Below are 20,525 nucleotides of genomic sequence, written 5' to 3'. Positions count from 1 at the left end.
GCGTAACACCTTTCGTCTTCTGATAGCTCATTATATGGTGGTGCCTCTTGGGCACGAGCCACCTCCTCAGGTGATGCTCCAAAATCTCTGCCTTCTGGCCAGTCCATGATCTCTTCCAGAATTCCTGGGCGGTTAGATTTCCCCAGTCGAGCTCGTTGCGTGATCAATGCTATCCACTTACTCCATGTAGCGCTGGTTGCATGATGTGTAGAGGGGATGTTTCCTTTGAACGTCCAGTGTAGCACGGGCAATCGTGGTGCCAAGAGGAGATATGCTTCTGTACCAACAACTTCTGAAGCGGCTCGAACCCCCTCATATGCTGCTAGTATCTCTTTTTCAGTCGGGGTGTAGTGGGCTTCTGATCCTCGGTACCCCCGACTCCAAAACCCTAATGGTCGACCTCGGGTTTCTCCTGGTGTTTTCTGCCACAGGCTCCAGGTGAGACCATGCTCCCCAGCTGCAGTGTAGAGTACATTTTGGACATCTGGTCCTGTCCGGACAGGCCCAAGAGCTACTGCACGAGCTATTTCCTGTCTGATATGCTCAAAGGCTTGTTGTTGTTCAGGGCCCCATTCAAAACAGTTCTTTTTCCGCGTTACTCGATAGAGAGGGCTCACAAGCTGACTATAACCTGGAATATGCATTCTCCAGAACCCCACAAGGCCTAGGAAAGCTTGTGTTTCTTTCTTGTTGGCTGGTGGAGACATAGATGCTATCTTGTTAACCACATCCATTGGGACATGACGGCGTCCATCCTGCCATTTTATTCCCAAGAATTGAATCTCCTGTGCAGGTCCCTTGACCTTACTTTTCTTTATGGCGAAACCAGCTTTCAGAAGAATCTGAATTATTCTTTTTCCCTTCTCAAACACTTCTTCTGCCTCGTTGCCCCACACGATGATGTCATCTATGTATTGTAAATGTTCAGGGGCATCGCCTTGTTCCAGTGCCATTTGGATTAATCCGTGACAAATGGTAGGGCTGTGCTTCCACCCCTGGGGCAGTCGATTCCAGGTGTATTGGACACCTCTCCATGTGAAAGCAAACTGTGGCCTGCATTCTGCTGCCAAAGGAATGGAGAAAAATGCATTGGCAATATCAATTGTAGCATACCATGTGGCTGCCTTTGATGCCAGTTCATATTGGAGCTCTAACATGTCCGGTACAGCAGCACTCAGTGGCGGTGTCACTTCATTCAGGCCGCGATAATCTACTGTTAACCTCCATCCTCCATCAGACTTTTGCACTGGCCATATAGGACTATTAAAAGGTGAATGAGTCTTACTGATGACTCCTTGGCTCTCTAGGTGATGAATCAGCTCATGGATGGGAGCCAGGGAGTCTCGGTTTGTCCGATATTGCCGCTGGTGCACTGTCCTGGTAGCGATTGGCACCTGCTGTTCTTCAACTTGCAGCAATCCCACAGTGAAGGGATCTTCCGAGAGGCCAGGCAGGGTAGATAGCTGTTTGATCTTCTCTGCATTTACAGTGGCTACACCAAAAACCCATCGGTACCCCTTTGGGTCCTTGAAGTACCCTCTCTTGAGGTAGTCTATGCCAAGGATACAAGGGGCCTCTGGGCCGGTCACAATGGGGTGCTTTTCCCACTTGTCCCCTGTCAAGCTCACTTCAGCCTCCAGCATAGTCAATTCTTGGCATCCCCCTGTCACTCCCGAGATCCAGATGGGTTCTGTGCCCCTGTACCCTGATGGCATCAGTGTACACTGTGCACCAGTGTCTACCAAAGCTTTATACTTCTGTGGGTCTGATGTGCCAGGCCATCGAATCCACACAGTCCAGTATATCCGGTCATCCCTTTCCTCCTCCTGGCCGAAGGCAGGGACCCTCTATTGCTGTTCCTCATCAGAATATTCACTGTCCGATCCTTGCGGTACCAGACCAGAAGTCCCCTCACCAGAATCAAGGGAGGTGGTTTCAGTTCTTCTGCGCTTGGAGGATCGCTGAGTGCTTTCTTGGGCCTCTACAGCAACGATGCTGACAGCCTTCTTCTTGGGTGACCCCTTCTTAACAGCTGTCTTCCCTCTCAGTTCACGTACGCGGGCTTCCAGCTTAAAGGTGGGTTCACCATCCCACTTCCTCGTGTCCTCCCCTTGGTCACGCAGGAAGAACCAGAGTGTACCACGTGGCATACGCCTTGGGCTCCCTTTCCCTCTGACTTGGGCAGGAGAGGACTGATTTCTTGGAGCATCCCTAACAGCCAAGGCACTGTCCTGTAGGGATGAGGAAGCACAGAGATTTTCCTCAAAGTTTTGGAGCCAAGATGACACTTTCTCCACAGTTGGTGTTTCCATATCTGGACAATACATTGCTGCCAAGCTGTTAGAATACGATGCTGGGGCACCTTGAATCACCTTTTGCCACATAGCCCGTGTGCACAGGACATCCTCTGGATCTTTGGAGACTTCCTCATCATCTAGATCACTGTAGATGACTTCCACCACTGCTAACTCTCTCAGGTACTGGATGCCTTCATCTGCAGTAGTCCACTTTTCTGAGGAATTCACAAGATCTTCCTTGAATGGGTATCTTGCCCTCACACTTGAGAGGAGCCGGCTCCAGAGACTGCAAACTGCTGCCTCTTTTCCAATTCCTCTTTCAATTCCCCGGTTTCTAGCGAGGGATCCCAGTTGTTGGGCTTCCTTGCCTTCCAGTTGCTGACTATCAGCCCCGTTATCCCAGCATCGGAGCAGCCAGGCAGCAATCCGCTCACCTGGCTGGCGGCTGTAATCTTTCCGCAAGTCCCGAAGTTCTGAGGACGTCAGGGACCGGGTAGTTTCCGCTTCCTGTTTAAGCTCCCTCACTCCTTCCTCCAATTTCTTTGTTGAAGGACCAGCTTCTAGATCAAACCTTTCCTCTTCTTCTTCTTCCCTCACTAATCGATGGTATGGACCCGTTGATCTCCTTGTCCACTGCTTCCTTTTCACTACTGGGGCAATTACCGTAGTTGTTGTTGTTTGGGTCCCTATCTCGAGCATGGTGTCCTCAGATGCAGTCTGGGTCCCTGCCTCAACCATGGTCCTCTGACAGTGTTGAACTATGGCTCGGTAGGCATAGGCCAGGCCCCAGTACAGTGCAAGAAGCTGCTGGTTTTCATTGGGATAAGCAAGGCACCCTTCTATCAGGTGGCGTGTCAGTTTGCCAGGGTTACTTGCCTGTTCAGATGTAAAGTCCCAGGTTATGGGAGGTGATAACCGTCCTAGGAATCTGCCCAAATCCTTCCATATACCCTGCCACCCAGGGACCGGTCGCTTGAGGGCACATTTCAGTATTGCCTCACCTAAAACTTGCCTTCTCTTATACCAGGATGAGACCAGATTCCACAATACCCATAATATGCCACCAGTATTAATTATTAGTATTAAACAGCTCACATAGGGGTGAACAAGGACCTCGGGAGCCTGCATAATAAAACCATTCACATCAATGCCTGGTAGGGAGAGGGAGATGTGTTCTCTCATCTCCTCCACAAGATAGCTCCCACAACACAGCAAAGCCATCAGCGCCAGGACAAAACACATAGACATTATTTGTATTAGCACGTTCCCGCGTTCCTTCGTTCTCCCCACAAGATAGCTCCCACAGCACAACAGAGCCATCAGCGCCAGGACAAAGCACGCAGCCATTATTTGCATTAACATGTTCCCAAACTCAGCAAGCTAGAGATAAGCAAGCAGCTAACAAGCTCGGTGACCTGCACAGGAGCTTGCCACTTAATAACTAGCTATAGAACGCTTAATGCAGAACTGCCGTTGTCATGCCCCACGTTGGGCGCCAAAAAGGACTGTGGTGGGTTGACCCTGGTTGGATGCCAGGTGCCCACCAAAGCCGCTCTATCACTCCCCCTCCTCAGCTGGGGGGGGAGAAAATATAACAAAAGGCTCGTGGGTCAAGATAAGGACAGTTTAATACAGTGATAGCAAAGGTCGCGCGTGCGAAAGCAAAGGAAAAAAAACAAATGATGTTATTCTCTACTTCCCATCAGCAGGCGATGTCTAGCCGCTTCTCGGGAAGCAGGGCTTCAGTACGCGTAGTGGTTGCTCCGGAAGACAAAATGCCCCCCCCTCTGTCTCCCTTTACTTAGCTTTTATATCTGAGCTGACGTCATATGGTATGGAATATCTGTTTGGTTAGTTTAGGTCAGCTGTCCTGATTGTGTCCCCTCCCAAGATCTTGTCCTGCCCCAGCCTGCCATTGAGGGGAGGGCAAAAATGTTGGGGAGACAGCCTTGATGCTGTGCCAGCACTGCTCAGCAGTAGCCAAAACACTGGTATGCTATCAACACCTTTCTAGCTACTGATGCAGGGCACAGTGCTATGAGGGCTGCTGTGGGGAGTATTAACTCCATCTCAGCCAGACCCAATACAGCGATGCTGTAAGTCGTTCTTAAGGCAAAGCTGCACGCTTTCACTTGAATCACCCTAACGGAATATTTACTTGCTTAAGACGCGTAGTAGTGAAAAAGACCACGCTCTCCAAAGCTGATACTCCGTTACGACTGGGTAATATCTAAATCCTTCAACCTGACACATGACGCAGGTCTTGGTATCGGTGAGCTGGAAGGGCTGTAGGGAGAACCACAGCCCATCCGTAATATCCTTCAGGACAACTTACCTGAAAGACAATTTAAATGATGTGACGAGCGAAGGGAATAAAAGCAACCACGCCTCTCTGCTTATACATCGGGGTTTTTTTAATCAGAATGCAGCGGTGACTGTCAGAAGTAACGTTTTGATAATCTAATATTACAGTGAAAACCCGTTGTGTTGTGGGATTCTCATTTCTGCCCTTTTTACTGTGTTTTTGGGGTAATAGCCACGTTTAGAACAGCATTGTTAAAACTGAAAATAAGGCAGTTTCTTACAGGTTCTTTCGCATGGTGTCAGTTAAAATGAAAACATGATTAAAATTGAACAATCATAGTTCTTTTTTTCCCCCCACTATGATAAAACCACGCACCTGTATTTCTCAAGAGCTGGACTTAACGTTCATCCGTAAAGAAGAAGTCTTGCTTAAAGCACAAGAAAACAAGTCTTTTCCTCATAAATGTTACAGGTTCCCGTGAGGCACGGAGATAAACGCATTAAATGGCAATTTCTGTCTTTGCTAGGTTCAGGTGAATAAAATGGTTAAGTCGCTGAACAGAAGCCCTATGGAAATGAAAACTAGTTTTTGTTCATACTGAATCATGAAGGCATGGAAAATACAGATAAAGTGCAAGTAGTGATCCAGCCGCAGTTTGAGAAAACTAACACCAATCTGTGTTGTAACTGATGAGAATGTATGTTTTTTGAAAGGTCCAGAAGCCAGTATGTACTCACTTTCAATTTTTTTAAAAAAGGGAAGTTTCTAAAGGCCACAAAACCACACTGTTAGCGTATTTATTTTAGCAAGTGGTGACCTAGAGACCACCTGCTGCAACATGGTATTCCTATGGAAGCAGAATAGCTTTTTTAAATTTTGCTGGGATTTACTGATTTTATACCCATCCAAAGCCTGATGATAAAACAGTGGGAACAAATCTGTATCATTATAAACAAGACAGAAACACCAAAAATCCAATTCCTTGTTACAGGCTGAATGCACGGCCCGCCCCCCAAAGTTAAAAATTCAGAATTTTGTTCACTTTTTTGATCCTACAAATTTTACAGGGCAGGTTTTTACCTCTTCTCCGGCCAAAAACCAATGATACTGAGTGAAAGAGAGAGAGCGGGGAAAGACGACAACCAATCGCTTTGGAATTCAGAAACATTTAGAAAAGACCAACTTTTGTTCGTCAGAAGCAATGGACGGGGAGGACAGAACTAGTGCGTAATCGTGTGCACAATAAAAAGGTTTTGAAGGAAAAGGGGGTTTTTTTCATGCTTTTCTAACTGTATTGAGAAATGCACTAAAATCCTCTTCCACGAGAATGCTGCAGCAGTGCCAGACGTGCTTGATACATTTCTTTAAGTTTTTTATTTGCCAACATCTTCAGGAGCTGTGATCATCCTTTGAATCTGAGCAGTTCCCTCATAAATCTGAAAAGAAGGATGGCAATAATGTCAGCTGATCATTTTTTTGCAATATTTTAACAGATCTCTCTATGCTTGTACATCTTCAGAGCACTAATCCAGTGTGGATTAGGATGTGCAGAAAGACCAGAGTCAACTGGAAAAAATTCGAGTGGGACTTGATTAACTACAGTGGGCTAAATGCAATAAACCACATTCAAGGTACTGAGAGACAGTCTTGTTCTCTCCGATGCTCTCATCAAAACTCAGTAAGGTTCTCATGAAATTAACAGACACAGTGGGTGCAGAAGGATGGGGAAAATGTCTTAGCTGGTGAAGAAAATACATAATTTAGGTTTTACAAAGTAGGTTTTGAAAGAGCGGGTGCAGGGGAGGAGGTGACCTGTGCTGAAAATGTTTTATTTTCTTTGACTGGCCTTTCAAGGCCATAGCGAATGTTCACTTTCATCCATTTTTTCCCACTGCTCCTTCTTAAATGGTACACTCTTCAGCAGACTATTTCTTTTTTTCTTTCTTTTTTTTTTTTTTTTAACCATGTATTCTTGCATTTTTCTCTAGAAACATTCTGCATCGTCCCTCTGTCCTGTTTGGCTTGCTGGGACCAAAGTCACAGATACACAACAAAAAATGAATATGGGTCTAACGCAGAAGGAAGGTCGTAAACTCCGCAGGTACAGTGCAACATGATTCAAGGGCAACATAATTTAGGGGTTTAAGTCTTTCAGCTCCCAGTTCTGCCAAAACTTGCTTTGGCAAATTGCTCCGCTGCATGCAAATTCACTTTTCTCTGTCATCATAAAAGAGGGGTAATCTTCCCAAGGACCTTACAAAGTTTTTCAAAAAGAAAGACCTGTGGTCACGCTGGTGTTTTGGCTTAGAGGAAATTGTTAATTTTTCAAAAATAAAGACCTGTGGTCATGCTGGTGTTTTGGTTCAGAGGAAATTGTTAATTTTTCAAAAATAAAGACCTGTGGTCACGCTGGTGTTTTGGCTCAGAGGAAATTGTTAATTCTCAAAGCAGATTCTTTGGCTGCTGCTGCTTACCCCATGTCTAAATTACTTGCTGATGAAGAGAGCCGTGAAACTGAAGCATAAAGACATCAAACCCCAGAGCTTTCTTAAGTGACCACGAGAAAGGTTTTGGTTTACAAGTCAACGGGATTAGTGTCAAGCATCATTGACAATTAAAGAAAGGAAGTTTTCCGAATCTGAGAAATTAAGTTAGAGTTTCTATCATAGTAGCCTAGATTTGTAGCCAGGCAGAAACCCAGAGCAAAGCATGGACGTCTAAGAATGTTACCAGTCAACACAGGAGCAGAACTGTGTCATACTGAGAAATATCAACTATACGGAAGAAAAGAACCGGTGGAAAACAAAGTTTCTGTACGTGAAACAAATGGTCAAAAGCATATACTGTCTGGAGTTGGGCAGTAATATAGGGAAGTGTAACCAAGAGACGTTGGATGAAATAATTGTAAAGACAGAAGCCTTTCCTGTGTTCTTTTGGGGATGAAGGGGAGCAGAAAAAGCACCCCAAATCTAATAATAAGTCTGATCAATTTGAAAAATTAAAAAAAAAAAAAAAAGTCTACCTAGCCATGCCTTCATGATGGGTCAGTGCAATGGAAAAATCTAAATAACTGGGATCCTGTATAATCAGTGTCAACTTTCACATAAACTTCTAAGCCTCCCACCCTTTTTCTCTAGAAAACCATGGCACCTGCCAGGAAAAAAGCCCAACCTTAACAAAATTCAATTACTCATTCATTTCCTCACTTGCAGGAGTGCAATGAGGACTAAGAACCTTTAGATTCCAAAGCAGTAATGTTCTATCCTTAGATAGAGGAAGAATTCTTGGCTAGTGAGAATAGTTTTAATTTTAAAGTCAGCTGTAAGAGAAGCTTCAACTACCTGGAAACTTAGCAGCTGCATTTCTTGATACCTTTTCTGAAACGTTTTATCGGGTCATTATTAATGTCAGAAGTGAAAAGATAAAGATTACTGGTTTTGCTAAACACAATTAAAAGATTCTTGCTTAATAAAGAACAGTAGCATAGTGCATGCTAAGAGAAGAATTACGACATGGAATAATTTCTTGGTCATAATACTGCAGAAAAAGATACGTGGATTATGGGTGACTATGGGCTAAATGTGAATAAATATGAGCATGTTTGTTTGTGGTTTTTTTTTTTTTTTTTTTGAGGGGTTGAGGAGGGGAGCTGATCACTCCAGGCTGTGCCAAACTTCTGTTAATACAACATGCGCAAGATAATTAATCCATGATACTCAGTGCTGGTGATGTAATCTGCCCAGTTTAGGATACCAAAGTTTCAGACGGAAAGTTTAGAGCACAGCAAGAAGTGATGAAGAGAACAGCATCACACGTAAACCATCTACTTCTACCTCCAGAATACCAAAGCAAGCCTCGGTATTTTGATCACTGTTTTCTACAGCGCTTTTTTCTAAGAGTTCCAAAGCTTCAAAATGAAGACTCCAAGAATTTCAGTTACCACATCAGAAAAGCAAAACCACACCAGTAAGTTTCTTCCTCTTGCGTAGGTCAAGTTGTTGATTGAATGCAAAGAGTTTTGTGTGCAAGAATTTGCCTGATTTGCATGCCCTTTCTTTAAATGGAAGGATTATTCCTCTCATTCTCCATTTTTTTTTTTTAGTATGTGTACATCACGATTTCAACTAAGTAGCCTTTAAGTTTATTTGATAGAAAATGTTTGCGTGGCTGTGAAGGTCACATTCTCTCTTTTACTCACCTGGTAGATTTTAGCATCTCTCATGAGTTTTTCTACAGGATATTCAGTATTAAATCCATTTCCTCCAAAAATCTGCCCTGCGTCTGTAGCTACTTGGTTTGCAACATCACCCACAAATGCCTTTGCAATGGAAGCGTAGTGCCAAGAATGACGAAATAAACTAAGTTAATCTTTGCCAGCTTAAAATTCTATGACATCCAAGAAGAATGTAGTCATCTTAATTTCTTACTTTGCAAAGCCAGCACACTCAGGAAATTTTACTTGAGGAATTCTCCATAACTTGGATCAGGTTCTCAACTGTAAGTTGAATTAGACTTTCAGTTTTTTAATTCTAAAATCCACTTAGGCACAGGGATTAAGTATTGAATTTTGAAGTTGTGCTTTACTTTTCATGAGATCTGTACTTAGCTTGCTGTTTATTTGTATTTCTTAAAACCTGCTAAGTGGCGTGATTGGCAATGTTTTCTGCTCATATTAATACCGTGAGTCTTATTTCACATCCCTCACAGAGGTTTTTTTCCTTCCCTGAAAATCCCTGTTCATTAAAGTTGAAGAACTTAAGTCTGTCCTGACAGGACGTGAGTTTCAGGGGTTTGGGTGGAGTTTTCTTTGAGATTTTACTGTTATCACCAGTAAGTTCTAGAAGAATCCCAGGAGTTACTGCATAGCTAGATTTACTTAGTGCTGAGCTGTATGCTTGAAAACCCAAGAGATATAATCAATCGCACATCCTAAATGTCAAGGAACAACCTTGAAAATGCTCTAGTAGTACATCTGGTATGAAAACATGGGGTTTGGATATATTTATTTTTATATATTTAACTTCAACAATTGGTTCTTTTGGAACTCGTACATCTTCAAAGACAATACCTCTGGTATCAGCGCAGTGCTGACCCACGTTCATTTCCCAAAAAGGGAAGTTCACAGAGGTGCAACTAAGTTGGGTTCTTCCAATATCCATTCCATTTTCATTCTTTAGTTTACTCAAAGCATAAAATAAGCCTTTTTTTTTCCCCAAAAACCCCTTTATTTTTATCCGAAAATCACCATATCTACAACAAACAACAGTTTTGCATTTACAGACCAGCATGCCCTTAATTTCTCACAGCTGGGCAGTTTACTTTCTCTGTATGTGGAATCGATTCTGTAGCTGTAATCACTCTTTTGTCTTTTTCTAGTTCATCTGTATCCTTTGAGATGGGAGAGGAGAAAGCAAAGAACCTAACATGCAGGCAGTAGTGGAATACAGCTGTACTACAAACAAACAAATAAATAAATGAGATTTTTCAAGCTTTCAGACTCCTTTCCTAATGTTCAATGTCTAGTTTTGCCTGCTACTAAAACCGGTACTTTAGTTCTTTCTTTGTTTTCTTTCTTTCCTCCCCGTCCCCAGCCAAAAGAGAATTAGCACCAGTGTCTCCGAGGGCTGTTCCTTGAGCAGGAGGAGCTAAAATTAAAGCATATTGTGTGTTTAGGGTTAAAGTTTTCCACCTTGCTTCTTACTTCTTACTAGGCATGCTAGTTCACGTTAATTGGCACTTGTCGATTAAACGGTTCTCAAACGTTCTTTTGCAGCTGTGCAAAGTCGCCTTACTTTAGACCATTCGGCAGAGTTCCTTATCTGAATGAATAAAAATATAATTATTAAGTACGTCTTATGAATAGCGTCTGTATGCTGTGAAAATGAAAAGATCATTGAAAATGCTCTGTTGCTTCACAGCCTTTTTTCTTTCATGGCAATTTGTTGCATTATTGGTTTAGCAGCAAATAGTAATTCCTGGCTTGTCAAATAAGAGGCATACACTTCATCTTTCTTCCAATTTGGATTCCAGGGCTGTTTGCTTCCACAATTAATTTAGTAAAAACTTTGCTTGCAGGAGCTTTTGGATCTGGATCAGTACGAGCTAAAAAAAAAAAAAAACCAAAAAGATGAGGGGAGTCAGTTTATCCTCACAATTAATAATCAGATACTTTTCGAGCTAACGTTAAATTTTTTTATGTGTGCTTCTACCATATAATAAATCTATCAATAAGTTAACAACCCTTTTTTCTTGGGCCTTCCAAAAATAAACTGAGAGAAAGCAAGAGAGAGGAAGCTTCAGTGCACCTCTTACCGCAAAAGTCAAGATTTAATTAAATTCCTTCCAATCAGCATGCAAAGGTTCACCTCCTTTTCCATGTATTCTAAGTCTTAATGTTACCATCAGCTTCACAAAGAGTACAAAAGAAACCTATTCACAGCATATATGCAGAAATCAATGCTTAGGAAATAGAGTATTGAATGCAAAATGTTATCACCTGATTTCAAAGATCTTAACTTTGTTCTTCCAAGTGTAAGTTCTAAATAAGTTTTTTACTGTTAGAAATTAAACAGTCGTAAATCACATTTATGGTGTTCAGTAGATAACAGGTAGATTCCCTTGATGGTTCTGCCTTGAACAAGGAAGCAAATAACAAGAAAATTCAGCTTTTTATGTGAATGTAGAAAGTTTTTTGTCTTGAATTAGAAAGAATTTATGTGTTGGGGGTGAGCATGATCTTGTTATGTGAGACATGATGAAAGAGGTCTCGATTGTAAAGCACCTTCATCGACACCACAGCAAAATCTGGGTTCTTGGACACGTGGAAAATGTCTTCCCTTAAGAAAATAAAATGTAACACCACAATTGTAGAGTTTTTCTATTTTCACCAAAAGTGAGAGGTGTTTCTAGCAGCACAAAGCAAAGACCCTTGGAACATGAGCCTGGCGAGTACTTTGCAAGTTACCTCTTACTGTTGCTGCCCTTCCCTGAAGAGAAACTGGAATTAATTTTGTTTGATAGCAGCAAAAATGGAGAGGAATTCTTGAAGGGAGTTTCCATTTCACCACTCGGTTTCCTCCTTAGGCATCGCACAGCACGGTGACTTCTTCCTTCTACCTTGTGCTGATAAGCCGGTCACTGTTGCCGAAATCTGGAATAAAACGCCTTAACAGCAATGAGAAGTTAAGAAGCAGGCACTTCTTTATTGCAGCGCTGGGCACACAGGGGATCACTCCACCTCGTGTGTGCACCTGTCTGGTTTAATCATGCAGGTTAAATACACACCTGTTATACATAGTCACTAGATTTCTGGGAAATGCCATACATGATCATCAATTGTCCGATAAATCATTAGCATATGTAAATGTCGCTCTACGCAGGCACGGTGAAGTCTCTGGTGGTCTTCAGAAGCCCTCTGGTGGTCTTCCATAGTCTTCCTCACTTTGTCCGATAGTTGACCTCTCTTATGTGATTCTGCGCAGTACGATTTTTGCCATCATGTATTAGATTACATAAAAAGTACATTCAATGTTAATTCTTAAATTTAACGTTTTTAGTGATTGGCCCTCAGTCACACCACCTTATCAATACTCTTATACTAAAACATTCGTTGGTTAATCTTACTTAATTCCACTAACTGGAATCTTGATCCAAGTGGGGTTTCTAAGCAACAGAACTAAGGTCCATAACGATCTCTCTTAGTTTCTTAGGACAAAACACTACAAACTAACAAATCGGTCAAAGTTTCTATGCTTAACTGATTTTAGACAATACTTATTTTCTTATGACTGTATACAGCACATTTTGTATGTTCCTAAGTTTCTATGACTATATTGGGAGCTTCAAACCCCTATATTCTACAATCTTTACCTTTTGATCAAACCCAGCTTATATAAAATTTTAACTTATCAGAATATTTGTAACATTGACTGTGCAAGTGAGCTTTGATAAATGATATATATTAACGCTATGGTTAAAACAATGGACAAAGGGTAACCGGGGTGATAATTACCAAGTCTAGTCAAGTGATTAACTAGTAATTATTCATAAGTTTTGCAGTTCTTTGCTCTTATGATGAGATGTTCCTGTACACTAGATGAGAACAACGTTGAGACTGACCACATGTGATTGAAGCTGCGTTAAGCTTCAAGATCAAAGAACAAGGACAAGAATAAAGACTTCAAGGACAGCCAGCAAGAACTTCAATGGGTCGCTGGTCGCAAAAGCAGCCCTTCGACTCAAATGGATCCTTCATTGCGCATGATCGGATGTAGGCAGTACTATGATAATCAGTTGCAATCATTTTTACGTATATGTATACTAATCTGATTAATATGCAATTAGTTATTCTATATAACCTGTTAGTGCTAAAGCTGTGGTATGGACGCTAGGTGGAATTATCCCCCGTGCATCCAGCGCTGCAATAAAGAATGCCTGCTTTCTAAAACTCCAAAACGAGTCTTAGAGAGTTTCTTCAACCGGCTTTTTCAGTATCAGGAACTGGTCCTGCTCATCATCATAAATATATTCAGTTTTGACTAAGGGTCGCAATGAAGGCAGCTCCAACTTCTCCACTCTCTCTTTTGCTGCCTGCAGGTCCTTAACGGGGTAGCCAATTTTTTATCTTGGAGGAATTTCCTCATGGACAGTACCCGCAAGGACCTGCTCCTTAAGAGCAATTTGCAAATGTTTCACTTGGTTCTTTTCTGCTTCAAGTTGTGCTTTTAATCCCACTACTTGTTGTGGAGGTGGCTGTGAAAGCCCTAAATGTGCTTCGCCAAGCAGGATGGCCAAGCCCTGGCCTCCATCCCCCTGGGAAGGGGGATCCTTTCCTTCATGGGATGCTTACAGCTCTTCTTGGAAGCAGTTTGATGGGGGGGTGATGCCGAGTGAAGGACAGCAGTAGGACACCTCCCAGGCAGTTTTGGGGGTCGGTGAGGAGGGAACAAGGGTCAGGGGCTGTAAGGAACCAGTGTCCTCACATGGGCTTCAGTGGAAGAGACAGCAGCCACCGTGGAGATGACAAGGACTTCAGTTGTGTTGGTGGGGAGGAGGGGGCAGCCGCACAAAGGCCCTGTTTGCACCACAGACAGTCCTACACTGTCCTATGCCTGTGCCAGTGACCCTGCAGATTTTAGCTGCCTCCCCCTGTTTCCCCACCTCACCCTGACATTGGGATCTCCCAGGTAGAAGAAATTGGAACAAAGGAGTAATCTCAGCCTGGGGGAAAGTGTGAGGGCAATGGACTTGAATAATTTTGTCATTGTTTAAATCCAAACCTTTTTTACTTGGCATAAATTAAATTGGTCTTCCCCAAGTGCACTCTTCTTTGCCTATGACAGTAATTAGGAAGTGATCTCCCTGTCTTTATCGTGACCCATGAGCTATCCCATCTTATTTTCTCCCTTTGTCCTTTTGAGCTGGAGGTGTGAGTGGGCAGCTGGGTGGGTGTCTGGGTGTTGGGCAAGGCTAACCCACTACAGGACAGCAACCGCATGACTGCTGTGTCCAGTATTGGGCTCACCAGGCACAAGGAAGACCCTGACAGACTGGAGAGAAAGTTGCAGAGGCCAGAAGGATGGCTGGGGCCTGGAGCACATTGTGCACAAGGAGAGGCTGAGAAAGCCGGGGTTTGGAAAAAATCCCTCAGAGCCAAACACTGGAGCAAGGACCCAGGCCAGCTGGTGAGATCTCTATCAGTGGAGATTTTCAAAATCTGTGGAGACAAGCACCTGATCTAGGTGGAGGTGTCTGAGAATGGGCTTGGCTGAGAGTCTGGCTGTGGCAGGAGCTATGGGACTTGATGTGTAACGAGTGTTGGTAGGAAACTGGTTCCCTTTGTATTAGTAATGGCAGCAGAGCTGGGTATCCTAGAGACCTGGAGGAAGACAGGGGTGACCATGCAGCAAAGGTCCTTCCTCAGGGTTGGGCTGTATGGCCACTCACTCTCTGGCTCTTCTGTGTTCATATGATAGGTGATCCCCAACACTGACTGCATTTGCCCCTTCTCTGCCCCCACCAGCCCCATGCCCCAGGGCAGCATGACAGTCCTGGCCCTGGAGCTCCTCAGCCAGCTCTTGCATCTCTCCAGCCCCCTTCCCCCATGCCAGCTGGGTTCCCACTGCCTGCCCTGTGATTGCAGAGTCCTCCTTTCCCTGTCAATACCTGGAATTAACACTTTTGCATAAGTCCACCTGGGCAATCTCTCACTTTGTGGAGCTCCAGTCACACTCCAGACACACGCTGCCCATGGAGATACCCTGGGATATCCAGGCAGCTACAGATTCCCCTCCTGGAAGGTGTCTTCTGCCCTGTCACATGTGGGAAAGGACTGGGTTTGTACCTCAGTGACCACTCCTCATCTCCACTGTCACCAGGCACCAACAGGTGAGTCCTAAGTCCACCCCTCTAGCAGGTCACAAGATGACAATGAGCTTTTTGCCCTTAAAACCATGGATCAATAAACCATTTTGAGGTGCAGTATCTCGGGCCTGTTCCTGACACAAGGCTTGGAAAAACAACCCTACCATCAGGCAGTGCACAGGGAAGATCCCTTTTCATTACAGAGATGCTACGAGGGAGTCAGCTTGGACCCAGTGTTACAAAGACACATTTTTATATGATCTTCCAGGTGAGACAGAAGAAGTCCATGCTTCACATGAAGTACAGAAAGTCCAAGTATTGGTCTACGAACATGAAACCCCAAAGACCAATAACAACAATGATAATAAAACAAAGCATGGGCCTAGTATGGCAGTCACTTGTGGAAAAAGACTGGAAGTTTACCGGTATTGAATAATGTCTGCGAAATCACTTTCCTCAGGGCATTTTTGAGCTCCCTGTTCCTCATGCTATAGAAGCGAGGGTTCACAACTGGAGGCACCAGTGAGTACAGCACTGCCACCACCAGATCCAGGGATGGGGAGCAGATGGAGGGGGTGTTCACATAGGCAATCATGCCAGGGCTGACATACATGGAGACCACTCAGCCCACAAGTCAGCAGCCCTAGCCAAGAGAACAAGAACCTCAGTTCTGGGTCCCAGCCCTACCAAAGCCCTTGGCTTTCCCCACCACAGGCTGTCCTATACTGGCCTATGTCAGTGATCGTTTCTCTGTAGATTTTAACTCTCCCCGGCACTGCTCCTCCCCAGGCCCTGAGGGCCTGCCCTGACCACCCAGGGCTTGGCTGTGACGTGGGCAGGGCTGTGGGAGGGCTGTGTGGGCTGCCTCTGCTGAGCCCTTTCTTGGAGGAGAAGCAGGCAGCTGTGCTGGACCTGAGCCCAGGTCACTGCCCTGCATCCTAGACCCACCCCACCCACCATCCAGGGACAATGCTTGGCAGCAGAGTGTGCCTGGGAGGAGACCTCAGGGAGGGGATAGACAGCAGCAGCACGCTAAGGAATCCTTTCTGGCTGCACTGGGAGATGTGGTGTGAGGGTGCTGGCCCAGCCCAGGTGTCCTTTGTGACCAGAGCCACACTGCCCTTGTGGCTTTCCAGGGCTAAGGGGCTGAGATTGTCCTGTCTCCACTCCAGGTGGAGATCCCATACCACCTGGGAAGCACTCTGTGCCAGCAGGTAAGGGTGTCTGGGCTGGACAAGCATGGGCAGGGCTGTGGGACTCCCAGCTGGAGTTTTCCTTCCACCATCCTTCCACCATTGCCGCTGGCTTGAGCAGAGCCTCAGCTCAGGGAACCTGGATCTGCTGAGGTCAGGCACAGCCCTGCAGAGGTGGGACTGGTGAGGCTGGTGCCCACCTCTTGTTCCTGGGGTGTTTGGTGACTCCGTCAATACTCCATAACTACTGTGCTGGTAGGATCATGGAGTCACAGGTCTGTCCACAGCCATGCACAGGCAGGGAGGGCCAGGAGATGGTGCCTTGGCTGCTCCCCTGGCAATAACACCCACAACCAAAATGGGGCATGAGACATGGAGTTTCACTGCAGGGTGCCCAGCACCCTGGTGAGCCGAAACTCAGAGGAATAAGGCTGCTCTCCTATGGGCTTTAAACAGCCAAGCTCTGCCCAGCATGAGGGCTGCAGTGCTGAGACTTGGGGTCTTACTGTGACCCCCCTCAGGCAGGTCCTCAGGAACTGCAGGAACAACCACAGATTTGGGACAATCTTGCTTTGCTGCAGAGAATGGACCCAGCCTGCAGGGCCAGACTGTTCAGGTCCCTAAATGCCATGAAACAGGCTCTTCCAGCTCAGGCGTGCTGCCCCCTCAAGCACACACAGGCCTGTGGCTCATCTCCCCAAGGAGGAAGAGGAAAATGCCTGCCAGGTGCCAGAGTAAGGGAGAAATATTACCCCTGTGGGAGGGCAGAGCTGGCAGCAAGGTGGCACAGGACAGGCACTGGGTTCCTCTCCCCAGTCCCCACTTGGGGCTCCTTGAGTCTACACATCAGTGTCCATACTGCCCATAGCCCCCACCATCCCGCGTTCAGAAGATAACACTCCCCCCTTCTTCACTTCACTTTTGTACCTTACTTCTCTGAGATGCAGGGCTGGAGCTTGCCCCCATCGGAGTTTTCCAGGGGATGGAGGCTGTGTTTGCAGTGCCCACGTATGTCACCCATCACCGTGGGTGTCTCACTTTGGGAATGCTGCTCTCCCATGGGGTCTGCCAGCAGGAAGGCTCTGGGGTACGGGGCTCGAGGCATGTGTGTGCCTGGGCTTCTCCCAGATCTCCCCAGGATCACCCCAGGGGTGGAGGAGCTCCCGGCAGGGAATGGGGCAATGCTGAAGTGGGAGAGGATGTTGGTGACAGCCGCCTCCTCCCCCTTTCTCCTCTAGGGCCAGATCCTGCTGCCTGCAGCAGTACTGAGCTCCAGCACTGCAGGGAACCCTGCCACAGAAAGCCAATGCACCTTCCAGCCCTCAGCAGAGGAGCCCTTTGGGAAGTGTCAGAGGGGTGTGGAGACCCACCAGGATGACCAGGGAGAGCAGTTTGGGCACCAGGTCCTGCCCAGGTGTCAAACCCTTCTCCCCGCCCGGTTCCTGCATAAGAGGTTTCTCTGCCCATGGGTGCTGGGGCAGGTGAAAGCCACAGCCGAGGGAGAGGGACCCTGGCTCAGCTCTCAGCAGTGCCTCTTTTAGGGGAGGGACACAAAATCTCCTCGGACATGGAAATGTGCACACGTGAGCATCCTCCCAGATGAGCCCTTCTCCAGGCCAGGGACAGGACCATGGCTTCTGGCTGCAGCACACATCTCTTGGGGATACTTTCTCCATCCTCCCAGCTCTCCAACAGCGCTGAGGGAAAGGTGCCCCCATCCCCCCTGTAATGAACGGGTTAACTTTGTTCATGAAATCGCATGTGGGAGTAGGGACATTCTTCGCTTATCTAAAACCTGTAAAGGTAGGGACATTCTTCACTTATCTAAGACCATAAGTATCCAGTTGAGTAGACAAGTACATACTGATGATTAGCATGAATGGGACTAGAGTCACCTAAAGAACAGCTGAGGAAGACTTCGGCCTTCATCCCAACAACCACCAGAAGGCAGATTGCGACCACCTAACAACTGATGGCACAAGATACCGAAGATACCAGCCAGCCCTCATGTATCAGGGACTAAAAGACTGTATAAATAAAGAGACACTTCCCCAGTTTCGGTGGGAGCTTGTGGCGGAGCACTGTCTCCCCGGTCGCCCAGCGCTGTTTTGCTCTTTTATTGCTTGCTAATAAATTCGATCTTTTATTTAATACAAATTGGCTCCTCCAATTTATCACGAGCGTTTATAACAGCAGGAACAGCTCATGGAGACTGGGGTCCTGGCAGAGCATGAGGAGAGGGAATCCCAGCCCCGTGTGTCCCAGAAAGCGGCTCTGCAGCCTGTGCTGAGGCAGTGGGGAGCAGAGCTGCCTCCTAACCATGGTGGGAGGTAATCCATGGGCCATCTTCCCCCCTGGGGCTGGCTGGGGTGTTCAGGGCACTGCAGCCACCTCAGGGCTCACTTCTGTGGGGCCACAGCCCAGGGCTTACCCTGACACGGCAGCTCTGTCATGGCCTCTGCACTGTGGGACCAGCATGGCCCAGGCCCTGCCTGAGGAAAAGAGCAGCTGGGAAACCCTAGAGTGAGGAAATGGGTGCTCCCACTGCGGTGCATCACGGGACCTACCAGAGAGCCATTTTGACTAGAAACTGCCTGTGGCCAGTAGGATGGAAATGTCTCTGTCAGCAGGATTATTCCCCAGGGACCATGGGCTCTCGCTGCTCCACAGCCTGACCCCAAGACTGCTGTCCCTGAGACATGCCCATTTCCCCACCTCCATGACTTTGTTCTCTGCTCCTCCTGATCAGTCTCAGGAAGATGCCCTGACACTTGGGCAGGCAAGCACCAGCTCCGTGTCAAAGCCCCCAGAGACTTTTATTGAGAACAAAGATGATGCACAGCATAAAAATGGGAATAAAAATAGAGGAAACTCCAGGTGGTTTCTGTTGCCCATGGGCCAAGGGACATGGTTCCCAGGTGCTCACGGCTCTGCCAGCTCCACAGACCTCTTCTCCCTCCTGGCTGCACCCAGCTGCACAGCAGGGATGGGCTCTCACGGCCTGGGGCTCTGGGACTGTTGTGCACAGAGCTCCGGTGTCACAGCCGTTGTGTCCTCAGGGGGATGTGCCAGAGACACCTCTTCAGCATCATCATAGCCCATGCTCCCCAGGGACAGGGGCCACGTGTCTCCTTTAGCTCCAGGGACCCCAGCACTTCTCCAGGAGCGCAGGCTGGCCCCTGCAAGCAGCAAGGCAGGACAATGCAGTTTGGCCCATGGGGTCTGTAGATCATCTTCCTCCCTGCTCCTCACCACATTCAGCTCCTTCTCCTACCCCTAGACACTCCAAGGAAAACTCCTGGGACAGGAGGCTGGGGTCTCAGGACAGCAGTGACTTGGGTGGCACCAGGGGTGGCACCCCAGGAACCAGCAGTGCTAAATTTCCCTCTCACCTCCGGGTGCATCCCTGGGCTCTGCTCCCTCCTCTGGCTCCCTGGGCATTTCCTTCTCTCCCTGCCCAGGGGCAACATCCTCCACAGGATCAGAAACCTCCCTGGCATCATCATAACCATCTGCTGGGTCACCTCCGGGTGGGACAAGAACATCTGAAAAGAGAGGGGAGCTGGCTACAGTGAGAAGATACATCCTGCAGAGCAGAGCGACAATGCACAGGGACACAGGGCTGAGACACGGGTATTGGCAGCACCACAGGAGACCCCCATGTCCTCCCCATCTCCAGCGGTGACACGGAGTGACACCTCTGTCCATCACAGGTCTTCAGGGAGATCAACTCCTTCTTGCCTCTGTTACCTGGTGCTGAGCCCAGACCATCCTCCTCCTCGCTGACCCCAGGGTAGGGCTGCAGCTGGGTCAGGGACTCTTCTGAATAGGAGCCTGCAGAGATGCACGGTGGCTATAATGAAGTGAGCCCCACTGACCTGGCTCGTGGTCAGTGCTGCTGGGGAAGGGGGACCCACAGAGCTGGGGCTGCGTGGGGAGGAGGGCTGGGAAATCACCCTGCCTCCCTGGGGCAAACCCTGTCTCAAAGGTGCTCCCAGAGCTGCCCTAGGACAGCCCCTTCCCTCACTCCGTGGCTGTCACTTGGGGTGCAGGGGCAGGAAGAGAGGGGATGTCCAGCTGGGACAGGCAAAGCTGTTTGGGAGAAAGCTCCCCTTCCAGGCCCAGGACCTGGATGGTCTCCCCACAGACCACGTGGCCCCAGTGTCACAAGGACCATGGGCTGGGGGGCTTCAGGGAATCAGCCCAGGGTTGGGGCCAGGGGAAAGGGTCCTGCAGATGTGCCTCCAGGGAGGACCCACACCCACCTGAGCGACCAAACCTCGCCTGCTTCTCCCACACTGGGCTGTAACCGATCTCCTCGTACAGGGCCTCAGGGAAGGGCTCCTGAGCACTCCTGGAGCCTGGGGA

At 47.1% G+C, this 20,525-nt stretch overlaps 2 protein-coding genes across 2 annotated transcripts in view; one reads left to right on the top strand and one right to left on the bottom strand.

Moving 5' to 3' along the window:
* LOC142025982 (scavenger receptor cysteine-rich type 1 protein M130-like) overlaps positions 1 to 20,525 on the top strand; it is a 329,010-nt gene that overhangs the window by 139,036 nt on the left and 169,449 nt on the right. The gene's annotated exons all lie outside the window — the stretch shown is intronic.
* Positions 1 to 20,525, bottom strand: part of LOC142025968 (antigen WC1.1-like) — a 90,147-nt gene that overhangs the window by 56,055 nt on the left and 13,567 nt on the right. The gene's annotated exons all lie outside the window — the stretch shown is intronic.

The sequence above is a fragment of the Buteo buteo genome, chromosome 31 (assembly GCF_964188355.1).
Source record: "Buteo buteo chromosome 31, bButBut1.hap1.1, whole genome shotgun sequence".
Classification (NCBI taxonomy): Eukaryota; Metazoa; Chordata; class Aves; order Accipitriformes; family Accipitridae; genus Buteo; species Buteo buteo.
The sequence above is the reverse complement of the archived record's forward strand: the minus strand, read 5'-3'. Positions and strand labels throughout refer to the sequence as shown.